Genomic DNA, 8,801 nt, shown 5'->3' on the forward strand with positions numbered 1-8,801 from the left:
TTTACACAACAGTTAATCATTTTCTTCCTCCCCACTTTTTTTTTTTTTTTTGAAAGTTAATCATTTTAAAGAGAACAATTCCATGGCCTCTAGCACCCTCACAATACCTCTAAGCACTAACGTGAACTTTTTCGTGGGCTTGTAGCATTTCAGGAAATAGCTACCTGGGACTTGACTGGGGATCGTGTAGGTTAGTTTGTGGGGAACACTCAGTGAGCACCGACTGTGTGGCAGGCATTATAGATGCTGGAGACCAACCTTGAACAGAACAAGCCCCCCTCCCCCCCACCATGGAGGTGCGTGGAGGTGGGGGGAGGGGCTAGGTGATCAACCACTAAAGTCTAGTAAACCAAGATGGTGCTAGGAGGCTAAGAGCCCAAGTAAGTAGGCATGCTGCACTGGGGGCGGGGGGCGGGGGGGGGAGTGCTGGGGAGAAGGGTCACTATCTTTCTATTTGATAATCAAAAAACGCTGGAATGGAGATGCATTTGAGTAGAGAGCTGAAGGAAGGAAGATGAACTGTACAGCTAACTAGGTAAAGAACATTCTGAGAAGAGCAAATAGCGAGTGCAAAGGCCCTGAGGCAGAAGTGTGTTCCAGACACAGGAAGTCTGGAGCCAGTGCGGAGGGGGTGGTGGCAGTGGTAAGCATTGACGTCAGAGGATGTCTGGGGGGGAGGGGAGGCACAGCATGGGCAGCCAGGTGGGAGATTTGAGCAGAGCGGGGCATGCTCTAACAGGTTTCACAGTGTCTCCTTGCATTAAGAAGATCTGTCATTGAGGATGTGATTTATCTAACTGAAGGCTTCTGGCTTTAAGGTTCTCTCTTCTTGGTTTGGTCTGGTCTGGTAACAGCAGGGCTGTAGGTCCGCTTTGTTCTGAAGTAGCCCAGAACCGGTTCCGTTCTTCCTCAGGAAGAGCACGTCCTGGGATAAAAGGGATCTTCCTGAATCTTCTGTTCAGGTCACCGGGTGAAAGTTCCCCTTGGATGGAGTGCTTTGGGTCACCTGCTTAGAGTTCCTTGTCTGTTCAGAGCACGGTTGTCGTAGATGAATGTTCCCAGCCAGACCATCACAGCCAGCCTCAAGGTCCCTGGACCGGTGAATGGGTGAACCCAACGGCGTCCGCACAGTGGGTGCCGTTCAGCCGGAGGGGGCACGTCCTGACCTGGGGGGAGCCTGGAAGACACCGCGCTGAGTGAAGGCAGCAGCAGATCGGATGTCATGGGATTCCGTTCAGAGGCGTGTCCAGAGGAGGTGAGGCTGGAGTGGCTGCGGGGCTGGAGGAGGGGGTGGGGTGGGGGTAGCGTAATGATGGCCGGAATGCCCTGCACCCGGTGCTGCGGGCTGCGGACATCTGCGCATGTGCTAAAAATGACCCGCTTGTACGCTTCCGGCGGGCTGAGTTGTGTCCCCTCCAAGCCCTAATGCGCTAGCTCAAAACAGGACCATATTTGGGGTTAGGGCCTTTATGATTTATCTTAAAATTTTTTTTTTTTGAGAGAGAGACAGAATGTGAGCAGGGGAGGGTCAGAGAGAGGGAGACACAGAATCCAAAGTAGGATTCAAGCTCTGAGCTGTCAGCACAGAGCCTGACTCGGGGCTTGAACTCGCAGACTGTGAGATCATGACCTGAACCCAAGTCCGATGCTAAACCAACTGGGCTAACCAGGCGCCCCCATCTTTAATTTTTAAAAATTGCAATGGGGCCTTTAAGGAGGTGATTAAGGAAGCCATTTAGGTGGGCCCTGATCCTTTGCTTTTTTTTTTTTTTAATTTGTTTTAATGTTTATTTTTGAGAGGGAGAAAAAGAGTGTGCGCGCATGCACGAGTGGGGGAGGGAAAGAAAGAGGGAGACACAATCCCTCCAAGCTGTCAGCACAGAGCCTGATGCGGGGCTCGAACTCACGGACTGTGAGATCATGACTTAAGCCAAGATTGGAAGCTTAACTGACCAAGCCACCAGGTGCCCATGTCTGGTCTCCTCCTAAGCGAAGGAAATTTGGGCACACAGGGTGGCACTGTGGATACAGACGCAGACAGACGGCCATGTGAGGACATGGGAGAAGGTGGCCGCCTGCCAGCCGAGGAGAGAGGCCTCAGACGGAACCAGCCCTGCCACTGCCTTGACCTGGGACTTCCAGAACTGTGAGGAAAAATTGTAGTTAAGCCCTGAGGTGGGGGTGTTTTGTTACCGTCACCTCAGCAAGCCGAAACGTGCGTCACAGCTCAAAAGCTGTTGGAAAGAGACATTGTTGAACGGTGCCCTCTGTCAGGCGCTGTCTAGGCGCTCGGGGTACAGCGATAGAAAACAGACAAACAGAACCAAGGGGCCAGAGTGTTTCTGGCTGTAGAAGGGAGGGGAGAGCACAGGGTGGGGGCTGGAGGTCCCAAGCTGGTCCGTGGAGGTGCGCGGGGGCGGGCTGGGCTGGGCTGGGCAGGCAGCGTGGGCGAAACGTCGCATTCTGGATCCGTCTAGAAGGAAAGGCCGGTGGAGCTGGCCACAGGAGTGGGCGTGAGAGGGAGGAGGCCAGCATGCCACGGAGGTGGGACGAGGGAGCCAATCACAATGGGGGGTCCTGCTCCAAAGGAGGGGGGCTGCTAGGAGCTCAGCTTGGAAACCATGCGGCCCCCCCATGGCACTGCTGTCCAGAGGTCTGCTTGCTGAGATGTGTTTGGGGGTCCATGCGCCACGCGCGGAGGAGACATCACAGACGGCGTCCAGAGGACCAGGCGCGAGGCCCGGGCAGCGCGAAGGGGCAGAGCTCAGGAGAACGGGGAATCCAGGGAAAGGACGCCATCCCTGGGTCCCTGGGGCGCGGGCTGTGACGTGGTCTGTGAAGCCAGATCTAGAGGGGACGCTGGGATGCGATCACAGGGGGGTCACTGGGGGCGATGGCAGAAACTGCTGCAGCAACTGAGGAGCAGACAGCAGGGAGAAGGTGTGTGGGGTGACTCTGCTTTGGGGGGTGGGGACCGGGCAATAGGACAGTGGCTGCAGGGGGAGGGGCCACTCTGAGATTGCCTGCCTTATGGGCGAAGGTGCCGTGAAGATGCTGTAATTTAAAAGCAAAATCAGGGGTGCCTGGGTCCTCAGTTAAGCGTCCGACCCTTGGTTTCAGCTCAGGTCATGTTCTCGTGGTTCATGAGATCGAGCCCCATGGCGGGATCTGGGCTGAAGCGCAGAGCCTGCTTGGGATTCTCTCTCTCCTCTCTCTGCCCACCCCCTTTCAAAATAAATAGGTAAGTAGATAGATGGATAGATAGATAAGTGAGTCATACATACATGCATATATACTTACTTTAAAAAAAAAAGTTAAATCGACAGTCACCATATGACCCTGGAGTTTCACTGCCAGGAAAATGCCCTAAAATAAATGAAAACTGGTATTTGAATAAGTATTTGTATGTGAATATTCATGGCAGCATTAATTATCCCCAACAGCTCGAAGATGGAAACGACCCGAGCGTCCGTCCTGTGGCCCACGGGGCAGACAAACGGTGGTCCATCCATAGGATGGAATATGACTCAGTCATAAAAAGAATGAAGTCCTGGGGCGCCCAGGCCGCTCATCGGTTAAGCGACTGACTCTTGGTTTCGGCTCAGGTCAGGGTCTCACAGTTTGTGGGCTCGAGCCCCACATCGGGCTCTGTGCTGGCAGCTCGGAGCCTGGAGTCTGCAGATGCTGTGGCTCCCTCTCTCTGTGCCCCATCGCTTCTTGTGCTCTGTCTCTCTCAAAAATAAACATTTAAACAAAAAGACTGAAGTCCTGACACACGTTACAGCATGGACCAACCCTGAAAACGGGGGGGTCAGTGAGAGAAGCAAGACCTGAGAAGTCCTGTGTCTTCTGATCCCATTTGTGTGGAAGATCCAGACCAGGTAAATCCGCAGAGACGGCCGGCTGGTTTCCGGGGATGGTGGGGGGGGGGGAGCAGGGAATGGCCATCAGCTGCCTCTCGAGTACAGGCTTTTTTTGGGGAGTGAGAAAAAAGTGTTTTGTTTTTATTTAAAGTTTATTTATTTTGAGATAGAGCTAGCGGGGGAGGGGCAGAGAGCGAAGGCGAGAGAGTGAACCCCAAGCGGGTTCCTCGCTGCCAGTGTGGAGCCTGATGTGGGGCTCGACCTCCCGAACTGTTGAGATCAGGACCTGAGCCGAAACCAAGAGTCTGACGCTTAACTGAGGGAGCCACCCAGGCGCCCTAAGAAAAAGTGTTTTTAAAGATGATTTGTTAGGTCAACTGTAGGTTCACAGCAAAATAAAGAGGAACACGCAGAGATTTCCCGTTCACCCTGCCACCCGCGTGCACAGCCCACATTAGCAGTAGGGATACATTTGTTACAACTGCTGAAACCACGTTGATACATCACCATTAGTTCAAGTGTGTGTTTCTTTAAGGTTCACGCTTGGTGGCAGACAGCCTGTGGGTTCCAACAAGTGTGTAATGACCTGTGTCTGCCTTATAGCATCATATACGGTATTTTCACTGCCTGACAAGTCCTCTGTGCTCAGCCTATTCGTCCCTCCACCCACCCTCTCCAGTCATTTTACTGCCTCCATAGTTTAGCTTGGACACAGGGTCAGAAAGTTAGGAACCTACAATCTATAGACGCTGCGGACTGGCTTCTTTCACGTAGTGATCTGCATTTAAGTTTCCTCCGAGTCGGTCCTGTGCCGGCTCCTGTCTTCTTAGCGCTGACTAATCCGCCCTTGTCTGTAGGGCCGGCAGTTTATGTATGCATTCCGCCTGCTGAGGGACATTTTGTTTGCTTCCAACTCTCTGCAAATATGCGTAAAGCTATTGCAAAACATCTGAGTGCAAGGTTTTGTGTGGACATCAGTTTTCCATACGTTTGGGTAAATACCAAGAAGAATGATTGCTGGGTTGTACGGTAAGATCGTTTTGTAGGATGTGTTCAGTTTTGTCAGAAACCGCTTGGCCGTCGTCCAGAGCGGCGGGACCGTTTTGCCTTCCCACCAGCAGTGAATGAGTCTTCCTCCTGCTCCGTGTCCTCGCCGGCCCCGTGTGGTCAGTGTTCCGACTGGGGTCATTCCAATAGCTGTGTGGTATCTTGTTGTTAAGTCTGTTCATTTTTTTTTTTTTACGTCTTCATTTTGAGAGAGAGAGAGGCAGAGAACAAGCGAGGGAGGGGCAGAGACAGAGAGGGAGACACAGAAACTCAAGCAGCTCCAGGCTCTGAGCTGTCAGCACAGAGCCCAACGCGGGGCTCGAACCCTCAGACCGTGAGATCATGACCTGAGCCGAAGTCAAGACGCTTAACTGACTGAACCACCCAGTTGCCCCTAAGTTTATTCATTTTTCGAGAGAGAAACAGAGGGAGTGAGCCAGGGATGGGCAGACAGAGAAGAGAGAGAATCCCAAGCAGTGTGGGATCCCAAGGGGCCCAACGCATCACTCAAACCCACGAATCGTGAGATCACAACCTGAGCCGAAACCAGGAGTTGGACGCTTAACTGACGGAGCCCCCTAGGTGCCCCGGTATCTTGTTTTAATTTGCAGTTTCCGATGACAGATGATGTGGAGCAACTTTCCATATGCTTCTTTGCCATATGAATATGTTTCAGAATTAGACAGTGACTTCTCAGCCTTGTGGATGCACTCAATGCCCCTGAAGTTTACTTTTTCTTTTTAATTTTTTTAAAATTAAAAAGTGTGAGCAGGGGAGGGTCAGAGAGAGAGGAAGACACAGAATCTGAGGCAGGCTCCAGGCCCTGAGCTGTCAGCACAGAGCCCGATGCGGGGCTCGAACCCATGGACTGTGAGATCATGACCTGAGCTGAAGCCAGATGCTTAACCGACTGAGCCACCCAGGCGCCCCTAAATGTACTATATGCCGGTGAAGTTTAATAGTTTAATGTTAGCTTCTGTGGATTTCATGTCCATGATTAAACCAAACCATTAAAAGGGAGGGGGGAGGTGAAAGGTGAATCAGCATATTTGTGTGCTATACAGATACAGATAATCTGGCACAGAGCTGGGATTGCCAGTTGGTCCCCGCATGGGTGAGGGGGCGGTGTGAGCTGGTGGCCGACTGGCTTTCCTGGGTTGGGGCACGCTGTTGACGCTCGGCGGCAGAGGGAGAGCCGGGCTGCCGTGAGTGGCTGGGCGCAGGTGGGCTGGTTAACAGGGGTGATGACTGCGGGCTGGTTTCTGTTTTCTCAGCGATGCATTACATTCTGCAACAAGGATGGGGGATGCTGTCCTCGGAAATGGCAGTGGCTTCGGTGCGCCCACCGCGAGCTGCCTGTAGGTGGCGCTCTCTGCATTTGCCATCCGCCACCCGCTTCCTTTTCACCACGCGCCTGTTTGGGTTCGGGCGTCTGCTTTGGCCGCTGCCCTTCCCTGCTCTCTGTTCCATCAAGGGACCCTCACCTTTGTGTTTTTCTTCTTGTAAAAGATACCTAACGTGAAGCTTGCTGCTTTAGTCATGTTTAGATGCACGGTTCAGGTTCAGTGGCAGTACGCGCCTTCGCCCTGTGCAACCCTCCCCACCGCCCACCTCCAGAACTCTCCATCTTGCAAAACGGAAACTGTCCCCATGAAACACCGACTCCCCCTGCCCCCACCAGCCCCTGGCTCCCACCGTCTACCTGCTTTCTCTCTCTCTCTCTCTCTCTCTCTCTCTTTCTCTCTCTCTCTCTCTCTCTCTCTCTCTCTCTCTCTGAATCTGACTTCTCTAGGGACCTCGCGGAAGTGGAATCATATAGTGCTGGTCTTTTTGTGCCTGGCTCCTTTTCCTCATGTTGTGTGTGCAAGATGTGTCCATGTTAGAGCAGGTGTCAGAATTTCTCTTTTTTTTTTTTTTAAGGTGAATTTATTTTCTTATACGTATTAGAAATATAACATGTCTTTTTAAAAATTTTAAAAAATGTTTATTTATCTTTTTTTTTTTTTGAGAGAGAGAGAGACAGAAAGAGACAGCATGAGCAGGGGAGGGTCACACAGAGAGAGGAGACACAGAACTGAAAGCAGGCTCCAGGCTCTGAGCTAGGTGTCAGCACAGAGCCTGACGTGGGGCTTGAACCCACGAATGCGAGATCATGACCTGAGCCAAAGTCAGATGCTCAACCAACTGAGCCACTCAGGTACTATAACAAGTCTTTTAAATTATGCTGGTGTTTATCTTAAAAATTGTTTAGTATTTACTCACTTTCATGAGACAGAGCGTGAGCAGGGGAGGAGCAGAGAGAGAGAGAAGGAGACACAGCATCGACAGCAGGTTCCAGGCTCTGAGCCGGCAGCACAGAGCCGGAGGTGGGGCTCGAACCCACGAGAGCCGTGCGATCACGACTGGAGCCCAAGCGACTGAGCCACCCAGGCGCCCCATGCTCCTGCGTAAGCTGATTTCGTCTGTCTTGACGCTCTAGCAGATTTGCAGGGGTGTTGGGTGGGCTGCCCCAGCCGGGTCTGCACCAGCCCCCTGGTTCCCAGGTCTGAATTCAGGGAACACGCACCTGGTGTGTGCAGCTGACAGAGAAGTTGTCGGCTGCCTGACTTTCTGTGTTTATCTCCTCCGTGCTTTCCGGGCCAAACTGTCCTTGGTCGTGACAGATTTTTCCCCCACACTGTGAGATTTGGCTAGCAGGGTTTTATTTTGGATTTCTGCTTCTCGGGAAGGTATTGAAGGTTGGTGTCAATTTTCCTATCTTGGTCCACAGTCTCGCTTGTTTCTATTTTGAATCGAGGTGAAATTTACATAACAAAATTAACCCCTTGAAAGCAAACAACTCAGGGCACCTGGGTGGCTCAGTCGGTTAAGCGGTTCCGTGGTTAAGCAGCTGACTCTGGCTCAGGTCATGATCTCATGGTTCGTGGGTTCGAGCCCCGCGTCGGGCTCTGTGCTGACAGCTCAGAACCTGGAGCCTGCTCTGATTCCGTGTCTTCTCCCTGTCTCTCTGCCCCTCCCCCTCTCATGCTCTGTCTCTCTCTGTCTCAAAAAAAAAAAAAAAAGCAAACAGCTCGGTGACATTTGGTGCAAGCACAGCGGTACAGCCACCACTTCTGTCCGTTTCCAGAACATTTCCATCACTGCAAAAGGAAGCCCGGTACTCACTGAGCAGTTACCATTCTCCCCGCCTCTCCCCTCCGTTGGTAACCATCAGTCCTGTCTCCATGGATTTGCTCAGCGTGGAGGCTTCCTGAAAACAGAGCCCTACAATGTGGTGCCATCTGTGTCTGGCTTCTTTCGCTGAGCATAATGTTGTCGAGGGACATCCGTGCTGTGCTCTCTGGTGTGGTTTGTAGCTTACACTGTCCTCCAAACGGAAACCCGCTGTTCCCCTTCCCCTCTTCCTGTGCCCTTGCCTGTTCCTGGTGTCGACCTCCCTAAGATGGGGATTATCTGCTGCCTGAAATGCTGATAAATCTAGACTGCAGAATCTTCTAGGTCCTGCCCTTCTGGGAGTGACACCCCCCTCCTCCATCATTTCCATCTCAGTAACATTTCTGAATCCACTCAAGTGTTCTGATTCTTCTTGGTAAAATTTTTGCTTTTTCTGTTTCCTCATAAATGTATTCATTTCATCTTGATTTTCAAATGTATTGGCATATAGTTCTTTAAATTTTTTAAATTTTTATTTATTTATTTATTTTTGAGAGACAGAGACAATGTGAGCAGGGGAGGGTCAGAGAGAGAGAGGGAGACACAGAATCGGAAGCAGGCTCCAGGCTCTGAGCTAGCTGTCAGCACAGAGCCTGACGTGGGGCTCGAACCCACGAACATGAGATCTGACCTGAGCCGAAGCCGGAGGCCCAACCGACTGAGCCCCCCAGGCGCCCC

Source organism: Suricata suricatta, chromosome 12 (genome assembly GCF_006229205.1).
Source record: "Suricata suricatta isolate VVHF042 chromosome 12, meerkat_22Aug2017_6uvM2_HiC, whole genome shotgun sequence".
In the NCBI taxonomy this organism is placed as follows: Eukaryota; Metazoa; Chordata; class Mammalia; order Carnivora; family Herpestidae; genus Suricata; species Suricata suricatta.